Source organism: Dermacentor andersoni, chromosome 1 (assembly GCF_023375885.2).
Source record: "Dermacentor andersoni chromosome 1, qqDerAnde1_hic_scaffold, whole genome shotgun sequence".
NCBI classification, from domain to species: domain Eukaryota; kingdom Metazoa; phylum Arthropoda; class Arachnida; order Ixodida; family Ixodidae; genus Dermacentor; species Dermacentor andersoni.
Window position 1 is genome coordinate 147,028,217 of NC_092814.1, and position 22,099 is coordinate 147,050,315.

The 22,099-nt window shown below is 48.0% G+C and overlaps 1 long non-coding RNA gene across 1 annotated transcript; it reads left to right on the plus strand.

Annotated features, from left to right (window-relative positions):
* Positions 1–6,925: 6,925 nt before the first annotated feature.
* LOC126544874 (uncharacterized) lies at positions 6,926–19,828 on the plus strand. The gene is made up of 3 exons (XR_007602242.3): positions 6,926–7,396; positions 7,466–7,634; positions 17,151–19,828. It is a non-coding gene; the product is annotated as an uncharacterized lncRNA (long non-coding RNA).
* The last annotated feature ends 2,271 nt before the right edge of the window (positions 19,829–22,099 follow it).

The following is a 22,099-nucleotide window of genomic DNA, read 5'->3' on the forward strand; positions in this document are numbered from 1 at the left end:
GAAGTGATTCTTGGAATCCACTTTCTGACTGCCCATTCAGCACTTATTGACTGTGCAACCGGCACCCTTCGCCTTGAACTGCCCCATTACTTTGCCGACCCGACCGACGACCACAAGCCCTGACTTCGTTCTACTGAATTTGTTTGACTGCAACCTGATGCTGCGACTTAAGTCCTCATGTCGCCTTCTCCACCACTTCGAGATTGTCCTTAAGTGGTGTCCCCACTTTGCGACGTCCTCGTGGCCCGTCAAATAGCCCTACCAAGCTCAACTCTAACTTGTCAACAATCAAGCATGGCTTCCTCTTCTGAACTTTGGTTCGTGTCTGCAAGTACTTCCTGAAGGTGTACCTCGCTATGCTGTCCCCTTTGGAAGACTGTGGAGTAGCTGCTCTTAGGCCCAAACCACGATTCGACACTGCTGCAGCTTCTGCCCCTGCTGCTTCACACAATGACAAGTTTATACCAATGATAGCTACTGATTTACGACCTGCTTACGCCGATGCCCTTCGCCGCATTCTGATGTCCTATAAAGACATATTTGGTTTTGGCAATCGCCCGCTAGGTCGAACCCGTGTCGTCACCCATCCAATCCACACTGGTGACGCTCCTCCTATACACCGGCGGCTCTACCGTGTCGGCGGCTGAACGCCAGGTGATCCGAACGGAGGTGGACAAAATGCTCTCAAAAGATATTATCGAGCCTTCCTGCAGTCTGTGGGTATCACCTGTCGTTTTGGTTAAAACGAAGGACAATACCTGGGAATTTTGTATCGATTACCGTCACCCTAATAAGATCACCAAAAAGGACGTGTATCTGCTTCTGCGTATTGATGACTCACTGGATTGCTTACACGGTGCCAGTTATTTTTCGTCGATTGATTTGCATTCTAGCTACTGGCCAATCGCAGTGGATGAACGAGATCGCAAAAATACCGCCTTCGTCACCCCAGATGGTCTCTACCAATTTAAAGTGATACCTTTCGGACTGTGCAATGCCCCTACTACCTTTGAGCGCATCATTGACTCTCTTCTGTGTGGATTCAAATGGACCACATGCCTCTGCTACCTTAATGACATCATTGTTTTTTCACCGGCGTTTGAGAGCCATATCCACAGACTCTCAGTTATCCTTGCTGTTTTTCGACGAGCTGGCCTACAACTCAATTCTGCAAAATGCGTTTTCAGCCACCGCCAAATACGAGTACTTGGTCACTTGGTTGACGCTGCTGGCGTCCAGCCTGCTCCTGACAAAGTTCGTGCCATTGGAGTTTCCACTTCCGCGTCCTTCTGCCGACGTCCGAAGTTTCCTAGGGCTGTGTTCCTATTTTTTTCGTCGATTTATCCAGAACTTGGCCGAAATCGCTCGTCCTCTCACAGACCTCCTCAAAAAGGACACCACTTTTCGTTGGGGACCCGACCAGGCTGCAGCATTTTCAATGCTTATCAGTCGCCTTATCATTTCACCCGTGTTGGGCCATTTTGATCCGCATGCCTACACAAAAGTTCGCACTGATGCCAGCGGCCATGGCATTGGCGCTATCTTGTCCCAACGACAGCGGGACACCAATCGCGTGACCGCGTATGCTAGCCGTCTTCTTTCAGCACCAGAGCGCAACTACTCCATAACAGAACGTGAATGCTTGGCCCTTGTTTGGTCCACTGCTGAGTTCCGCCCTTATCTGTTCGGTCGGCATTTCACCGTCGTGACAGATCATCATGCCTTTTGTTGGCTATCCTGACTAGGAGACCCGACAGGCCGTCTTGGCCGCTGGGTTTTATACGCCTGCAAGAGTACACCTTTTCCGTGTGCTACGAATCTGGGCGGCTATACATAACCACACCGACTGCCTCTCCCGCTATCCTGTCAACCCTCTCGATGGCACCGAAACCGATACAGATACCTGCGTTTTGTCGATTTCCGACTTCTCATGCATCGCTGACGAGCAGCGTCGTGACCCATATTCGCAATCCATCATCGAACGCCTTACCTCAGAGCAATAGCACGTTTCCCTCCATATGTTTGTTCTCCGGCACGGGACCTTATACCGGCGCAATATGAATTCACATGGTGCTGAACTGCTTCCCGTCGTTCCCCAGCATCTGCATTGGACAATTCTCTCGCAGTTACACGATGTGCCCACTGCCGGTCATTTGGGTGTCTCCCGTAGTACGACGATGCGCGCAGGCGATTTTTCTGGCCTGGGCTATATCACTCTGTTTGAAGCTATGTCGCTGCCTGCGAACTTTGCCAACGCTGCAAGAAGCCTCCATTGTCTCCTGTTGGGCACCTTCAGCGTATAGATATCCCCAGTGAGCCATTTTACCACGTCGGCCTGGACCTTCTTGGCCCATTTAGAACTTCATCCTCCGGCAACAAGTGGGTGGCCGTTGCGACGCGTTATGCCATAATACGGGCCCTCCCTACGAGCTGAGCAACTGATGTGGCTGATGTTCTCCTTCATGAAGTGATCCAACATCATGGTGCCCCACGTAAGCTAGTCACTGATAGAGGTCGCTGTTTTCTTTCTAAGGTTGTCGACGACCTTCCTCGCTCTTGCTCCACGTCCCACAAGTTCACGATGGCTTACCACCCACCCACAGACAGACGGACTTACCGAGCGTCTCAACCGTACACTCACGGACATGCTCTCCATGTACTGTACGTGTCTGATGATCATGGTGATTGGGACTGCACCTTACCCTTCGTGATGTTTGCATACAATTTGTCGCGTCACGATATTACTGGTTATTCTCCGTTCTATCTACTATATGGCCGTGACCCACTCCTGCTTCTTGACTCGCTGCTCCTTTCCGATGCCACTTCTACCACGTTCTATGCTCACGACGCCATTGTTCGCGCGGCCACAGCACGTGGCATTGCCCGTGACCGTCTTCTGGTGCCTCAGACTATCCAAAAGCACCATTACGACAGTCGTCGTCGGGGCGTTCATTTCATTTTAGACAGTTTAGCCTTCTTGCACGCGTGTAGAGTTTCTGTCAGGCCTAGATGATTCGAAAAAGTGGTAACGAGCTTTCTCATCATTCGCAACTGCAAGTTCTACCTCTTCGCGTTGTTTCCAAATGCAGACCGGCAACATTCAACACTCCTTCCGTGTCGGCGGTGCTCTTGCGTATAGATGCAACAATGACGCCGCATTTTTGTACGACTTCCTCGGCATTTGGGTCCTAAAATAAAGCGAGGCCGACAATTAGTGAATATTGTCACTGCAAGTACAGGCAGCGGAAACGGCAAGCATGCAATGCAATAGAGTTCCTGAAAGAGAATGATGACATATGTAATCCTACGGTATTGCACTCGACGACACACTTACACTCTTCAAGACTGCATTAGACAAAATAAAGCGGGGACAGACCCAGCCATTTTCTCCAGCCCTACGACAAATTGAGTGCACAATAATGCATAGGCTGCACCTTCCTGTTCTTTAGGAATAAATGCCGTGCTCGCAGTGCCATGGCTATACGGCACTACGGCTGGCATTATCTTAACGAAATGGGCTTCGTAAGTCAAATAAACTTACTAGCAGCAGGCTGCCGCCTTGCTGACTGGTTTTATGTGCCAGGCAACTGTGTTTACGGGCAGAGCGATTTGTTCTAGGAGTGACGTACGCAGGATTTAATTTTTCCGGGCGAGGGGGGGGGATGTAATAAAAAAATAAAAGGAGAGGGAGCTCACGAAATGATATAAATAGTAAGGAGCACAAAATACAATAAGACAAAAATGGTTTGAACAAGGAATCAAGCAAATCCAAATCTGTTAAAATGTAACTTCGGGATACTGAGGCCGTTATTTACATGATGTGCCAGTTTTGTTTTTGCTTGTCTTTAGAGGTATTTCAGAACGGTTCATCGACGTGGTGTTAGCAGACCTCGAAGTCGCGTAAGCTTGGTGCCTGGCTTGCGGCAGAAAAATGATCCGCAGCCACTATTTGATGGGAAGCAGAGTTTGTCACCTCGGCCACGGCAGCAAACCCGCCACGAATCCCGAAGGTGAAAAAGCGAAGCACGCTCGAAAATTCGGCTAAACATGAGCTGGGGGCTAGTTGCATAATAAAGCTTTAAAACACCGAAGCTGTAATAAGCACGGTTGTCTGTCCTTACTTATCAAACCGCAATTCTTATATTCATACATTCTTTGTCCATGCATTCATGGCAAATTATTTAACAGAGCTTGGCCCAAAAATTGTTCATGAATATAGTAATAAACGAACGAAGCGTCAATGCACATAAGATGAAACCAATATGAATTATTTAATACCGCATACCTGCCGAATGGCGTCTTTTACGACAAGCTGCAGGCTGTGGGCTGCAAAGAAAGAAGCTGGCGCGTGCAGCTCGTTTGTTTTCTTCGTGGGTAACTTAAAATTGTTTTCAATGTGCCATGTTGGCGGACTTGTGCGTGCGTGAGACGCTGGGCGTAGGAGCCAGTGTGACAGTACGTTATGGAAGCGCTTTTTATTTGCCATAGAAGACTGGAAAGGAGGGTGGAGGTGGTAGCACAGAAAGCCGAAGGGAAAGCAACTGTTTTGCCTGTCGCAAACCTGCAGAGACAGCGCATCACCTTGATAATGGTACAGGAGCACCGACAGCAGGTTTGCGGCTTCGCAGTTATTCCTTCCTCTCATTTCTACGTCACATTTATTATCCGTCTCTCAAGGCCGACTGATACCACTGACAACCTAAGCCCCTTGATAACATGGCCAAACCGCTGCTCTGACCACGCATGAAACGCGAAAAGCAAGGTAATAGGCAAAGAATATTTCAAAATCCCAGCTTTGCTCGCACCGCATCGACAGAATGCACGCGCAGCTACATTTCGCGCCTGAAACTTGCTTTGGACGTAAGCCAAATTAAAGTGACGCTTTTAGTTTTCATTAGATTGTCTACCTGCTGCAAAAAGAGGTTCATGGCATCAACTAAAAGCGAAATAGACAGGAAAGTGACCCACGTGTTGAGTAAACGCAAAACCGATGCGTCTAAGAAAGTAAATAAACACTTCCATATGAGCCGAATTGGCAGCATGAGGGCCCGGAAAAAAAAAAAGAAAGAGAACCCGAGATTTCAGTGCGCCCTAATTATCTATGGATTCGTAAGCTCTGTTGAACACCAGCTGTTTCCTAAAGGAGGTGTTCGAATAGGTGTTCTGCACAGCTACGCAGTACTGAGTCCGCTTTATCACATACCTTTGTGGCTTTCTTGATAACTGACGCTAGAATTTTACGGCAGACATCCGTTATCCTTGAACTCATCTGACGTCCGTCTCGACCGCGTAAACACGATCTTTCCCATAACCCCAAGAAAGAAATCAAGTGGGGAGAGGTCAGGTGACCTAGCCGGCCCATTTACAGGCCCGTGCCTTCCAATCTATTGCGCATGAAAAGTCGCACACAGCCAGTTTTGCGCTCAGCTGCTACTGTGTGCTGGCGCGCCCCATTTTGCCGATGCCACAGAAGTGGAAGGCGTGACAGCGGGACTTAGCTGAGAAACTCATCCACCACTCCAAGGATTTCGTCTACGTAACGCTGTCCAGTTCAGTGTGTGATCGAAGAAGATGGGACTGATTATAGCACCGGCGTAAATTCCGAGCGCCACATTGAATGACCACTAGCTGGTACTGGTGCCGAGTGCATTTTACCCAGCGTGGATTGAAGTCACTCTGATAGTGTGCATTATGCAAATTTACCTGCCCGTTTCTCCAAAAACTGGCTTCATCTGTGCACCTGATGTTGCTCAAAAAGTCAGGTGACTGATTGGCTTTTGTAAGGACAACCATTCGAGAAATCTAGACGATTCTGAAGGTCCCTATCTTCCATGTATTTGTGCAGGTTAAGGTGGTACGGGTGAAAGGCCGAATCATTTAGAATCCTCCAAACTGATGACTTGGAAATTGGTATCTGGGCAGCCACGTACCGCACGCTAGCATGAGAGTTTGAGGCCATAAATGCTAGAACATCCATGCGTATATATATAGGCTAGGACTCAAAGATGGAGTCCTCTGCCGCTGTCTCTGGAAGCTGCCGGTCTGTCTCAGGTTTTCATAATTTCTGCTGATAGTCGATGCGTTTGGTCTACCGGCACATTTCGATGGCTGATATATATTTGCGGTCTTCCTCTTGTTGCCATTTGCAGCTCCCAAGGCAAAGATCATGTTTTCCTTCTGCCCATTAGAGAAAGACATGGCGACTGGGACGAAACAAAACGCACCTTTAAACCTTTGCACTGACGTTGTCAATTAACCTTTATGATGACAGGTATTATGGCAAAAAAAAAAAAAAAAGCCATCCGTGAACTATACCTACGCTAAGACAACAGCTTCACAGCTTGTTGCCAACTAACACAGAACGCGATGCGTTACTTAGCCGATGCATCCCGGCCACGGCGGCCTCATTTCGATGGGGGCGAAATGCGAAAACACCCGTGTACTTAGATCTAGGTGCACGTTAAAGAACCCCAGGTGGTCGAAATTTCCGGAGTCCCACACTACGGCGTGCCTCATAATCAGAAAGTGGTTTTGGCACGTAAAACCCAATAATTTGTTTTTTTTTTACTTAGCCGATGCGTGGCAGATAAGGAACTGGCTCGATCACGATGTTTTCTTTATTTCATTCTGGCTAACTCAGAGGGAGCTTGTTCGAGGGCGCTGCTTTATGATGCGGGCTAGAGTTACTGTATATGCTACCAAAGGTAGAGAGTACTTACATACAGAAGAGAGTTTTAGAATAGGGGCCCCAAACGTTTTGGGGCCCCAAAGAAGTAGCGTCGAAGACACTGCGCATGCGCACGACGCAAACTGCGTTTGGGTTTTGCGTTGGGAACGCTATTTCACCGACTTAGCGGGAGCCCAAATAGCGTCCCCAAAAGCTTTGCGTCGGCAAACATGGCGGCACCCATCGAAGCGAGAAGCGTATCCCCGCAGGCTGGCTGTACCCGGTTTGGAGGCAAACCGGATGTGACGTGTGCCAGTGGCGTACTCCCTGCCCCCAGATAGGTACTTGTACGCCTAGGGAAAGACGCTGCTAGGTGCTGCTGCTAAATCCCTGTGGTTTCTGCCAGCCACATGCGGCCATTGCCGGCTCACGTAGGTTCGTTCGCGTGGTCTTGTTACGCCTCGCTGGATCGTGTTCAGTCATGCCGTCCTTGCGCGGCGTGATTGTCGGTGAGTCAGGTTAAATTCTTAAATAGGTCGCGCCTGCGCCTAATTGAGTCTATAAAAGCCTGCACATTCAGTTTTGCTAGCTACAATGCAGTGCGGCTGGCGTGAGCTGTCTCCACGATGCGCTTCGAGCGTGTCGATTTCGCCGTTCTTAAACACACATGTTGGCGTTAACGACCTTGAAAGCAACATGGATCCACAAGAAATGTGCGACAACATCAAGGTAAGTTTACTGAAATCACAAAATTTGAAACAATAAGCGCTAATAGTTGTGTTTTCTTTTAAATTTTAGGCCTTGATTGTTCAACGAGACGGCCCCCGTCGTGCTGGTTTTCAAGGTGCTCCCTCGCTGCCTACAAGATGCTGATGCGGAATAGAAAATGCAAAAACGTCGCTTGCTCAACCGCAAATTGACGGCTACGCTGAAGCGCATGCCGTGTCTGCGGAATTTGAACCCCGAGGTATGGACCCCCTTTTTCCAGCGGCATGCCGTTACATACTGTTGTAATCGCACCGCTGGCCCGAGTTGTTGGGGTCTCGGTGCTGACGCCCGTTATTGCCAATGGGTCGCAAGCCCCAAGGGTAGCGTTGGCCTGGCGGCCTGGGGCACTGGAAGCATCCGAAGGTCCCGGCAAAGCATGAGAAGACTGGTAACAGAACAACTTGTTTATTCTAACATAGCAAAAGAGCGGCCGGTCAGGTCGACCGGAGTGGAGAGACGGGAGAGCACGTAACTCAACAGTACAAATCGGAGCCTCTCCTCTGGCGTCCGGGGGCAGCTGCTCTTATACCCTCGGCGTCGCGGTCCAAAAGGGAAGGAGGGAAGGTCACGGGATGAAGGTCACGGGACGGCGCAGAAGGAGCCCACGACGGCGCGAGCGGTTGAGCCGAGAGACCTCCAGGCTCCTCATTCGGGGAACTCCGCTCCCCGGCTGCCGCGCTTTGACAAGCGAGGGCACACACACACACACGCACACACGAAGACACGTGGCACTGAAACACGCCTGGACACGCTTGGCGGGTAGGCGTCGCGGCGGCGTCGGACGGGCCAAAATGTCCGCCGCTTTGAACAAAGCCCCGGCGTCCGTTGCATCCGCGCCGGCATTACCGCGCGTTGTAGGCGAAACGTAACAGACCGCCCCGCCGGGGGAAGGAGATCCCGATGGTCAGGGGACTGCATCCGCTGTCCGGAGGGATGTCGCTCGATGATGCTCATAACCGAAGTCGGGCGTCCTTTGGCGTTTCTTGAGCGCAGCGCACAGAGAAGCCCTCGTTCTCACGTTCAGGTGCCCACAGGACACTGCAAAGTGACTTCGGGAGAGTTGACATTTTTGTTCTCGTTTCCGGCAAGCGTTAGAACCACGCCTGAAAGTCAACCGCTCAGTCAGCAAGCACGGCACAACCCTCACTAAGCCCTGCCAGGCTCTTTCCCCTTTTATACTGCTGCCTAGTTCCTTACAGTAGTTTAGCAGCACTCAGAACGCGTCCACAAATCGAAAAAATTGCACTAAAAAGCACATCATCACTTTGAAACACTACACAAAAGCAATAGGTTAAAAATCCTGCCTCAGGAAGAAAAACATCAGTAACAAGCAATTTTGAGGCTGATTCCCACGTTAGGGGCTTCGACTTAAGCCATCGGCGTTACCGTTGAGACTCCCCTTTTTGTAACGCACCTCAAAGGAATATTGTTGCAAAGCGAGGCTCCAGCGCAGGAGGCGGCCATTTTTGGGAGAGATGGTCTGCAGCCATTGGAGAGGGCAGTGATCCGTCTCAATGATAAACCTCGAGCCGGCTAGGTAACATGACAATTTCTGACGGCCCACACGATACACGCACACTCTTTCTCGGTGGCGCTATACGCCTGCTCACGACTGGTCAGCTTACGACTAGCATACAGGACGGGGTGTTCTACTTCTCCATTTTCCCGTTGGCACAGTACAACGCCCATGCCTCGCTCACTAGCATCACACTGAACAACGAACCCTTTTGTGTAGTCGGGCGATCGTAGCACAGGTTGGCTTGTTAGGGCGCTCTTTAGGGCGCTAAAAGCTCTTTCCTTCGTCTCATCCCAGACGACTGTTTGCGGCTCTGTCTTTCTTAGAGCATCCGTCAAGGGAGCCGCGATATCAGAGTACCTGGGGATGTACCTCTGATAGTAGCCGGCGACACCTAAGAACGACCGAATATCGGTCTTCGTGCGCGGTTGCGGGAAGTCTCGCACAGCGGCCACCTTTATTTCAGAGGGGCGGCGTCGACCCCGACCAATCACGTGTCCGAGGTAGACAACCTCGGCCTGTGCTAACTGGCACTTGGGAGCCTTGACTGTCAAGCCCGCATCGCGCAGGCGGGTTAGCACTGCCCGCAAGTGGGCCATATGCTCAGGCCAGGATGCGGAGAATATCGCTACGTCGTCTAGATACGGTAAAGCGAATTCTTGCTGTCCCCGCAACACTTTATCCATGAGGCTTGAAAAGCAGTATGGCGCGTTCTTCAAACCAAAACTCAAAACTTTAGGACGGAATGTCCCCATTGGTGAAATGAACGCCGCATACCTACTAGCCTCTTCTGTAAGTGGAACCTGCCAATAACCCCTGACAAGATCTAGGGTGGAAATAAACTGAGCGCTACTCACTCTCTCAAGGCGCTCCTCGATGTTAGGGATCGGATAAATTTGATCCTTAGTGATGGCATTAAGCCTGCGGTAGTCGACGCAAGGACGAGGTTCCTTGCCCGGTACCTCAACTAAAATCAAAGGGGAAGTATAATCACTCTCACCCGCTTCAATAACACCGAGCTGTAGCATTTTCTTTACCTCAGCCTCCATAATATCGCTCTGGCGGGGTGACACCCGGTACGCCTTGGATCGTACTGGCTCTGGGGAGGTAAGTTCTATGTCATGAGTAAGGACAGAAGTCCTACCAGGCCTCTCAGAGAACAGACCTTGAAACTCTTGTAAGAGCTGGTGTAGTTCTGTTTTCTGCTCAGGCGACAGCGATGCTTTACTTATTAAGTCACTAATGACTTGATCGGTGTCTTTCCTGTTCGTCACTGAGCCTAGTCCCGGAAGCTCTTCTAACTTTCCCGCATCGGGAATTTCCTCTCCAGTATCTGGTGCCTTTAACGCTACAGGCTCAATTTTATCCCGTTCGGGCGTGCTCTGAATACCAGCTTGCTGCGCCTCTGACCCTTTCTCATCATTCAACAACGTCGGCCCCGCAACTACCGCCTTTGCAGCGAGCTCCCGAACCTTCGATCTGGTTAAGGCCTGAACGCTAGCCTCACCAAACAAAAGCCCCTTCTCGCGCAGGAGGTGATCGGACCTGTTTGAAAATAAGTACGGGTACTGGGGGGGCAGCATAGATGACACTGCGGCCTCCGTCTCAAGTGCTCCGAAAGGTCCTTCAATAAGCACTTTTGCTACCGGCAGACACACGCTATGAGCTTCCACTGCTTGCTTGATCCATGCGCACTCGCCCGTGAACATATCGGGTTCTACGTAAGAGGGGTGAACGACATCCATCGTAGCTGCGGTATCGCGAAGCACTCGGCACTCTTTCCCGTTCACGAGGAGGTCTCGCATGTAAGGCTCGAGAAGCTTCATGTTCTCGTCAGTGCTGCATATAGACAAAAACACGACTTTTGGTTTTGTTTCTGGGCACTGCGCCGAAAAGTGACCCGGCTTCTGGCACGTATAACACAGGCGCGCTTGCCTCGCCTCGAACCGCTTTCTGCGTTCGGCTTCGGTTGCCGCCGTCTCCTTACGTTCGGTCGGACTGCTTTCACTCGCATCCGCACTACGTGTATCCCCCTTTGCTCTCATGGGTGTGAACTTCGGCCTCTCAAACTTGGAGCCAAATTCACCCTTTTGACCGTCCTTAGCTCCACGAGCCCGACGCGTCACAAACTCCTCGGCTAACTCAGCGGCTCTAGCCACCGTACTAACGTCTGGCCTATCCAAGACCCAGTACCGCACGTTCTCAGGTAACCGACTATAAAACTGTTCTAGCCCGAAACACTGCAGAACTTTCTCGTGGTCACCAAACGCTTTCTCTTCTTTGAGCCACTCCTGCATGTTTGACATTAGCCTGTAGGCAAACTCTGTATACGACTCACTTCTGCCTTTCTCATTTTCCCGGAACTTCCGACGGAACGCCTCCGCTGACAGCCGGTACTTTTTTAGCAGACTCGATTTCACTTTGTCGAAATCCTCTGCCTCCTCTCTCTCCAAGCGAGCGACTACGTCGGCCGCCTCGCCGGGTAGCAAAGTGAGCAAGCGCTGTGGCCACGTTTCCCGAGAGAACCCCTGCTTCTCGCACGTTCGCTCAAAGTTAACCAGGAACAAACCAATGTCCTCTCCAAGCTTAAACGGCCGCATCAGGTCAGTCATTTTGAACAATACTCGTTCTCCTGCACCGTGTGCCTGACTTCCATTACGAGCGCGTTCCATCTCTAACTCGAGGCGCTTCAATTCCAAAGCGTGTTCGCGCTCTTCTTTTTCTTTCTGCTCTATAAGTTCGCGCTCATGTCTTTTTGCCCGCTCCTCAATGGTCTCAAGGCAATCCGACAGCTCGTCATCTTCAGCTTCTAACTCAAGAATAGCCCTTAGCAGTTCTGGTTTTCTGAGTTTGTCTGAGACATCCAGACCCAACTCTTTTGCAAGCTCCAGCAATATCGGTTTGCGCAACGACTTCAAATCCATGGCTGCTCTGAATGCTGCTTTCTCTACTGCCTACTATTGTCTTGCCGCAAACTAACCCGGTAGCAACGACAACCACAATTACCAGCTCTGTTTCTAACACTAACAAAAGCCTGGCAAAACTCAGAAGAAGAAAGTCCCGCACTCACCAAACCTCGCAGCCAAGACTTCAGCGCAGTCGTTCCGCTGCAGGCAACCAGTCATCACACAGGGCTCGTTGCGCTGCTCCCGGATGGTCGTTGTGTTGCTCAGCATACAGTCAACCGCATCTCTTCGCTGCTGGCCTCCGTTGTCGCGATCTCACCGCTGGCAACCAGATGTTGTAATCGCACCGCTGGCCCGAGTTGTTGGGGTCTCGGTGCTGACGCCCGTTATTGCCAATGGGTCGCAAGCCCCAAGGGTAGCGTTGGCCTGGCGGCCTGGGGCACTGGAAGCATCCGAAGGTCCCGGCAAAGCATGAGAAGACTGGTAACAGAACAACTTGTTTATTCTAACATAGCAAAAGAGCGGCCGGTCAGGTCGACCGGAGTGGAGAGACGGGAGAGCACGTAACTCAACAGTACAAATCGGAGCCTCTCCTCTGGCGTCCGGGGGCAGCTGCTCTTATACCCTCGGCGTCGCGGTCCAAAAGGGAAGGAGGGAAGGTCACGGGATGAAGGTCACGGGACGGCGCAGAAGGAGCCCACGACGGCGCGAGCGGTTGAGCCGAGAGACCTCCAGGCTCCTCATTCGGGGAACTCCGCTCCCCGGCTGCCGCGCTTTGACAAGCGAGGGCACACACACACACACGCACACACGAAGACACGTGGCACTGAAACACGCCTGGACACGCTTGGCGGGTAGGCGTCGCGGCGGCGTCGGACGGGCCAAAATGTCCGCCGCTTTGAACAAAGCCCCGGCGTCCGTTGCATCCGCGCCGGCATTACCGCGCGTTGTAGGCGAAACGTAACAATACCGTCAGGAACACGCTTGGCTTATTTCTGACTCGGTAAAAAATGTTTCACTTTTTCTCGCTTCTCGCTGCGGAAGAAATGCGGACCGTTTGTCGTAGTTGTGTCTCCATTACAGGGTGGCATTACTGCGGTGAATAAAGCAAGTGTTGCCGTGCATACTGTGCGCATTTCACCCTTTGTTGGGCGGTCGGGAAATATTGGTCCCACTTTTCAGGGCTACTTCGCTATTATGTAGCGGTGAAGTGCAATTTCTACCATTGAACATTCCTGTGTAGATGTGTTTCTGAATCACGTTAAGCACATTTTTTCGTCCATTTCTTTGTCAAACAACGCGATAGAGCGATTGCGCAGATTGTTTACTTCCCTTTCTACAATGTTTAGTTTATTCTGTCGCCTTCCTTCAAACCACCACAGCGGCAAATGGACTTTTTTTATCGAAATTCCGCGTTTTCATAATAGCTGAATTTTGGTGCGGTTAGGTGTCTAAATTTATCGTACCCACAGCTACCAAAACAGTTCATCAAATTATTAGCGTCGCGAACAAATCGCATTCCTACATATGCGAGCTGCTACATATGAGCCCTCAAGAATTTTCAAGAAGCATCTTTTTTCTAAGAACCCTTGCGATATTGGAAAGCCCTGATTGAGGATTCTCATACAAAGCATGCTCAGTAAGTATAATGAAAACATGCACAAACAATGTATAATGTACTGGGTATTCTGGCTGCTTCTAATCACATTACAGGTGACCACGAGTAGGTAGAAACTGGCCTTGAGGCTGTATAGTGGGACGTAATATTCCCACTTTTCGCTATTACTGAATCGTAGTCAGCTTTGAGATTTTACGTTATGTAAAAAATGCTTCATAAAAAAAAGCACTTGTAATGTCTCGGACACGAAGCGGCCTGTTCTCTGCTTGCGTCTATGAAAGGGTTAAGATGCACACACTATTCAAAGGTCGCATTGAGAACTGAGTTGCAGGCGCTACTATGCTCCGCAAGCAGCAGGATACTAAAAGGAGAAATGAGCAACACCGTACTGCCTTCATTTCTTCAAACCCTTCAACAAAGCTTGAACAAGAAATGCACGCGAGGGTGTCACTACAGACAGCTGCGGCAACACTGACGCATGCGCGAGAATATAAAATGAGGTGCAGCTGTGCGGTGCACGCTGCCATGAAGTTCGAATTACAGTTTCCCCCTTGCGAAACTACCGGAAAGGACATATTGCATCCATCGGTGTTAATATATTTTCTAGCATATTTTCTTGTTTTCAGCCAACATACACATCCCCGTTAAATCAAATAGATCACTGTAGATGGCGGCCACAAGCATACTACAAGGACTGTGAATTGGAAGCTGTTAGCTACCTGTGGCACAAAGTCATGCAAGGGTACACGTAGTCTTTGTGTGCACATTGACTTCATGTTTTACCAATTTGACTGGCTCCTATTGCACTCCGGCTGAATAGCAATAACACACAGGCCACTTTACGTTCGAGCTACTCGAAAGCTTGCATTAGTGAAAAACATCTAAACTTTTTCTGGTACAGCCGTGCGTTGTTCGAAGTGTCTCAATGCATTGCAGTGATTGAACAGGCACATATTGGCTGTACCACTTGGATTTCAGCGTGCATGCGTTGGCTGGACAAAAAATTCTACCATATTTTACCTCCAAACTTTTGCTCACGATTGGAAAGCGCTGTTTCTGTTGTAAATAGATGTGGCTTGCACACAAGGTATGTGCATGCTAAGTGTCTTGGTAAAGAAAAGTAAAGGTATGCTGCATGAACAGAAGGTGCTGCAGCCACATAACCTGACCTTTGATCTTCATTATGCTCACAGATTGAAGGGATGGAACTAAGTGCGTGTCTTTTAGATGCTTGATTTCAGCCAGTTAAATTTGCCAACATGGGGATTCAAACCACTGGTGTCCATCTGCTGTTGGGCTGAACTCTCAATTTAGTGAGACTACTAACTACTGCGTTCATTGGTGCTGACAGATATCAAGTCCGTTGTAGCTCAGCATTACTGTATTCTGTCACCAAAATGCTAGAGAACCACTTGAGATCCTTCGATGTCAGCATCCTCATAATCAGTGGGCACCCCATAAGAAGGCTAGGCCACAGAAACTCGTCTTTCTGATTTGTGCACTATTCAGCCACGTTAAAATGTGGGGAGCCTAGACATCTAAAAGACGAGGAGCAAGCAAATTGAATGCAGCTACCAAGCAAAAAATGTGGAAGCGTAAGCTGTTGATTTTTTACTCTAAAGGCACGTTCACACCAAAGACGGAGCGGCTAAACCGGGCAAAGCTCTTGGCCAGGGGATAAAAGTAGGCGTTAAACGAGGCGGCAAGCCTGATCGCTTGCGGACCACTTTTCCCGCCCGCCAGAGCTGTCCGATTTGCCGCGGCCAATCAGAACACCAGACGACGCTGGCGTGTGCTGCGCGATAAGGATGGACGACCGGTGCCACAAGACGGCGACAAGTGCGCCACGAAAACGTTAGATGCTCCGCCTCGGCGGTGCGGGCAGCCAGGCAAGCCGTCCAGTATACAGGGTGTTTCAGCTAACTAGTGCCGAGGCACAAAGAAACAACTAGGCCTGCAGTACTCAAATACAATCAATTCAGTAGACTACCCTGTTGAGCAACTTTAATACTTACGGCTCATTGAGAAACATCTAACTGCTTCATTTTTATGAAGATAGCTGCTGTGGTTATTTTTTCAGGACAAAAGAAAGTGCACAAAATCAAAAAAAGTACCATGCAACTATGCACTTTTTAGCAGTGACGAACAAATGAACAATGCGGCATGCAGACAGGATGTAAAAAATATGCAGATCCAACACACTGTGAAAATTATGTAAGCAGCTTTCTTTGCTGCTTGTGTTCATTGATGGCATTTGGCAGTGATATGTTAAATGTTACCTCGCATGCACCACTTGTGTTCGTAGTACACAGAGCTCATAGGCAGACGTGCGCTCCGATGCTCAAGGTGGTGCTGTGCACCATCCATATCCTGTGAGAGTAGTGGCACTGTCATTCCCTCACACGGCGCATCACATGGTGGGTGAGGTAGAGAAATCCGTTTATTGAATCCTTTGGAGAAATAGTTGCTGCCACGTCCTGTGCCCGACAGAGCAGCGCCTGCTGGCCACACAGGCTTCTGTCATGCAGCATGGCCTCCCAGTGTTGTAGTGTAGGGACATTGAAGTTTTGATGCTGGACCACCACTTGCATACTGTCCTTTTGACGCCGTGGTGCTGTATTGCAGCTTTGCATCTGCACATCCTGTCTCAATTGTTGGCATGGACACACTTGCCATGTTTATTTTTTCAGAAATAGCATAAACGTGCCATACCACACCTTGAACTATCATTATAATATTTTTAGTTTGCAACCACAACTGTCACCATGTCTAGATGTAGTATTTTTCTTTTAAAGAGACTCTATACGAAGGATGCTTTCTGATGGCATCTTTACCTTCTCGTATGATCATTCAGCGAGCACAAAGTGCTGCAGCTTCTGCAATGCTTTTGTCTATTCCTTCCAGGCACACTACTGTCAATGTATCATTAGCGCTGAAATAGAATACCGCCCGTTGCTCAAAGCAGCTTCAATATAGATTCCAATCGGAAGAATAGGCAGACTTGTGGCAGTATACAACTTTCTATAGCCATAAAAGGCAAGCTAGCATAGTGGGGCATCTCAATGCTTGTAAAAGCATTCAACTGCATGTATCTCCAAATAACTAAGCTCAAGCAGACACTGCCAAAATTCGTTCTTCTCATGGTGAGTCGGTGCGGGAACTTGAAGGTGTCGCTTTTCCTTCATTTTTGTGTCTCTTATGGTTTTGCTAAGGCTCTTGCCACAGCAAAATTCCTCTTGTGGTATTTTAGAAGGGTAATTTAATAATCACCTAGGCGATGTCATTTCCTTCATTTGGTTGCACTGTGTGCATCAGTGCAATAAATGGGTCAAACGGCTTAATACGAAATGTCGCCAGGCCATTTTGGCACGACACTTGTGGATAACATTTTGGTGTGGCTTGGGCGAGACTGAAAGAGAGAAATTGACACATACAAGCACAAAGGCCAGGCACTGTTCCCTTGTGGCCTGCACAACCACTAGAATAGCAGCTAGTCTTATCAATTCATACTGAGTATCACAAAGTGTAACATTGCAAGAACTGTAGCTTGGTTGATGAGACAAGGCACTTATAGCTGTAGCTGAAACATGTGGTGTGATCAACATGTACAAGGTTACAATACTCTACACCCTTTTCGTATTTAAGTTTTTAACTTTGCCCACAATCTGATTACAGCTTTCCAGAGTTCCTTGGAAAATCCTCCCATGCACCTGCCATGTACATTGCCCTCCTCCTTGATGTGGCGTGCAAGATGGCAGCAGCAGCTGTGGGAACAGTTGAAGAGGCGAAGAAAGGTCCACTTTATAATAGGTTGTATGTAAATAAAGCTGATCAACCTCAACAGATTCGGCTTCCACTTTTGTCAAGACAATTGTCAGCAAAGCAATGGAGCAATTTCAGTAGGGCGATAGTAATAAATAGTGCATAGAAATTCTTGGAAGCCCCGTCAGCTTTCTTGCTGTTAACAAGCTGTCTTGGTGAGGTGGTTTAGGCAGGGAATGCCAATTCATGAGGGATGGTCATGGCCACCATGTTCAATGTATGTGCAGCATTAATCAGTTCTCTAGACCGAGTGCACTAATGTCACATGATACATTTTCAAACCTCGCATGCTTTCTTTGGGGCTGAGAAAATTAATGAAGCATGAAACTCGGCATGTTGCAGTTTTCAATTAACCATCACTGCATTTGTCCATTCTTGAAACAAATTTTATTGTACCAAATGCATACAGAATGAATTTGTGGAATATCCAAAGTACATTTTGCTTGTGTTGGTCAAGCAGCTGGCAGAACAAAACCACAAAGTTCCAAAGCAGAAAGGTAACACTTCTTTTGAAGTACACAACTGGCGAAACAGTGTTGCTAACACACGAGTGCGAAACTTGCCGCCGATTAAAAAAAAAGGAGCTGCTACACACCACTTCGTTCCTTGACCATTTATTTTTTCTTTTGTGGCTGATTTTTAAAAATCCTTGCTATAGCAAATGCAAGGACATCAGAAAATCAACGCACAACAGATATAATTTTGCATGCACATTATTTAGTCTGAAATAGAGGGATACAGCACAAACGTTACTCTTCAATCCCAATAAAAAATATGGAACTCGTGGGCTACACGAGGGCTACGGATAAATCTTGAGGGCCTCGGATTCTGTAATGTGCAGCTATAGTTGAAGTACACAAGCATTTTTGGATTCTGCCTCTACCTGGGTGCAGCTTTGTGACCTGGAATGAAAAGCCACAGCCATCGAGCTGCTGCAGTGGCGACATCACAGTAAAAGGTAATAGCGAAAAATTAAAACAATAATATGGCCATGCAACTTGCACATCAGATAGGTCACCTGAAGCTTCTATTTCCAATTTTTCTAATGTTGCATAGGACAAAAATTTTGAAAAGTGATAGTGTACGATTTTCATACATTAACAATTATGCATATCTAGTTTTTTTTTTTTTTAACCATGCAGATATTTAGCAAAAAGTTTTGAGCACAGAGAGCCTGTCGTTCTTGCAAAGGAGTTTCTAGGTGAGGAGGACACACTTTGCTGCTAATGCGAGTTTCAGAAAATTAATTTTGAAAAATTCAGTCACTTTTTTATTGGTAACTTGGCGGCAGCCTTCTAAATGGCATATTTGGAGGCAGTCACATGTGAACGCACACCCTTTCTTTTTCGAAATCTCAAAAATTGCACTTATTTTGAAATATTCATTATCGCGCTCAATTGAGTACAATCAAAACTTGGTGCATCCTGCTCCACATCAGGCGGCAGTGCCCTGTCAAGAAGTGTGGGACAAAGCTTAAATGATAGCCTGACACGGCACACTGATGCACATGCTTGCAAGGCAAAGTGTGTCGTATCAGCTGCTACAATGACTGGCCAAGATGTTGTTTCAGACTTTCTCGAGCCTGTTGTCGGGGGTGTTTCCATCTGATGAGGTAGCGGGACCTTCTTTTCTGCGCTCCCAGCACACACTGTTCCAATATTGCCTCGATTTACCAGTGAAATTCAATGATGAATATCTTGAATTAGGTGCAACTTTCAAGATTTGCAAGAAATGAGAGTGCTATAAAATGTGACTGCCTCCAAATTTGTGGAGTTCCAAAATAGAGGAATTCCTCTGCAAGAATGCCACATTTGCTGCGCTCCTAACTTTAAAACAAGAAAATCTGTATGGTAATAAAAGACACGCTGTACATATACAGTGTGCATTGGAGCATTTCATGCAACCAATATTCAAGCACCTTCTGTCTACAAAGAATTCATAAAGCAAATTTATGCTTGGAATCAGTTACGAGCACTGGAAATGCAAACACTGTGACGAACCCTGGTCACATGCCAGGCATTGTGTTGCTGCTCTCTGCGTAGGGCCTATGAATAAAAACCACCTTCAACATTACACAGTAAGCTACCAATTGCTATGTGTAGGAAGACTTAGTTCTTCAAATGCAATTATGACCTAGACATTCTAAAGCTTTTCTGATAATGTACTTTTAGTGAACAAGTACCCCAAACTTGAACAACTCTGAAGCTATAATGCCATTATTACCTGAAAGATGCACTACACATTTTTTTAACGCAGTAAGGAAACATTCATAATCGACAATGCCACCATAGACATGAGAGTCATATAATATTGCACTGCGTGCAGCAAGGATAGCACAATCTCGCACAAAAGATTAGTCTCTCCCGCAGACTTTGAGGGCTTCTTTATTATGTCTCACTTATGATGCCGTGACATGGTACGAAACCATGATGACGTAACTTATGATCATGAGTTACTCTTGAATGAAAGCTTATGCACACATGCATATTCCTGCATTGTAACTCTGGAGTGCACTTACAGTAAGGACACTGTGAAAAGAAGAAAAGGCCAACAGCAAGAACCAGGCAGCGCAGTGCTGTTTGCACCTTCTCGGCTGTTGTCGGTTTAAGTCACCTTCGCTGCAGCAGAGTCGTGTTATGCGGCGAAGCATATTTAGCATCATGCAGTGAAGCATATATGAAGTTAAAGGGGACACTGTTACGGGGCCCCTGCTGGTGCTTATGGTTACCCGACACTATCAGCTTAAGTACTCGTACTGTGACCTCTTCATGCATTTGGACAACACCAATCGCCATGTGAAAACCTCTGTTCACTACTAATCTTGCTAAGAGCCTAAATTGTTTCCAAACTACAAATTTCACCAAGTGGCAAACTTGGCAATGCTTCTGGAACCTCTTTCTAAAGTACTTTAATACTACCAGGATGCTTCAATGTCAAACTGGATTAAATACCTGGGATGAGATTGGGCAAGCTTCTAGCTTTCTGACTGTTTGCTTCACCTTCTACATCAGTGAGTAGGCAGTGTTCAATAGGCGCTCCCACTTCACCAAGCAGATGACCGCTGACGAAAGCATGGTGAAGGCGAATAATGAGAGTGCAAGCAAACATTCAGAATGCAAGATCTCGCCCTTGGATTTAGAGAAAGGAAGGATAATTTCAACACCAAGGAACACCAACACTGGGCAACATTCATGCACCAGCTTTGTCAGTTTTTTGATGCTCCCACTACTTGTGCTGAGGTCGCGAGAAAAGCCCAGAGAGAGTATACAATTCGAGAATCATGTACCTCTTACATTGTGGATGTCCTTGCACTGTGCTAACGCATGAACACCACCACGTCTCAAAATGATGGAATGAGACATATTAAAGGCACAAACACTGTTACCTTATACGTCCTTGGTATGCAGAACCCCAGCACCTCCACCACTTCTAAGGAACCGCTTTATTCTTGCCGAGCTAGAGCTATGACGAGGAAGAAGCGACACACACTACGTACGGATGAGGAAGATGAAGGAAAGTCACATTGCGCTCACAATATCGCTAACGTGGTAGTTTCCCAAAGGAAGCGGTCACACCACTGCGTATAAAGTGTATGCACAGGGATTCTCATATGTCTTCCCTGTCCAAGGGACTGGTGGCAAGCACCACAAAGCAGCATTGGTCAGGTGCATTCCAATTAAATTCTTAAGAATTGAGAAAAGGCCGATTCAACACAAAGCAACGACCGGACACCCTTGCCAACAAACCTGTTGAACTGGCATTAAGTTTCAGATATTTGCGGCCACACATATGTAAACCAATGGGCAAGGTTCTGACTGGTGTTGCAGAAGTCGCGGGGCGCTTTTTTTGTTGCGACAATAGATCGGATTCATTTACAAGTAGTGCTCCAGAGAGCACATGTAACCGGCAAACAGAGGCCTCAGGAGAGCATTAGATTATAATCAAGGAGGCGGCAGGGTACCCAAGGGGCAGCGGAGGGATCAAAACTGGAAGCAGGTTATGTTGCCCCAACTCACGGACCACCCTGACTCCAGCCTTGTCCGCGAAAGCGGACAGCTGATCTTAAAATGCGTCAGAAAATTCGGAAAGTACGACTTACACACAGCCTACAGACATCAAGATATACTACTAGCACGCGCAGGCCTCGGCGAGCCCCAACCCATGGACCAGTCCGCGTTCTAGCTCTGGTGTCCCCGTTACCGATTTGGTGTCCTGGAGACGCCGCCAATAATATGAAATAGCGACACGTTGTTACTAGTAAAAAACACGATTTAAGCCGCTAACGCTATGTTCAGCACTGCCGCGCCCAACAACTTCTACAACGCCTGTGAGAACTTCACCAAGCAATGGTTGTTCTTGGCAATACTAAGAACTTGTGAATTTTGTGTACCGCTCATGCTTAACTTTGTAGTGCACTGTGGCTTAGTGAAGCACTACGATTGCGTGTAGCATACGTACACATCTTACCTGATAGACGGTGAACGGGGTCTTGTACAAATATCCGCTGAAGAAGAAAAGACTACACCTTCACATGTGTTAAAACACATGCCAAACTTGAAAAAACAGACGTACAATGAACCTCCACACGTTAAAATAGCAAAAGCATCACTTAATAGTCGAAAACTATTGAAAACTTTGCAAGCGCCATGGCAAGCGCAAATCCGCCATTGCTGCTGATATTGATGTTGATCAGGCTGTCCCCTTGCGATCGAGTCGGCAAGCGCGTGGAAGCGCGTTTCTTTATTCTATGGAAGCGCAATTGGCGCAATGTAGCCAAAATAAACAAATAAAACTGTGAATCA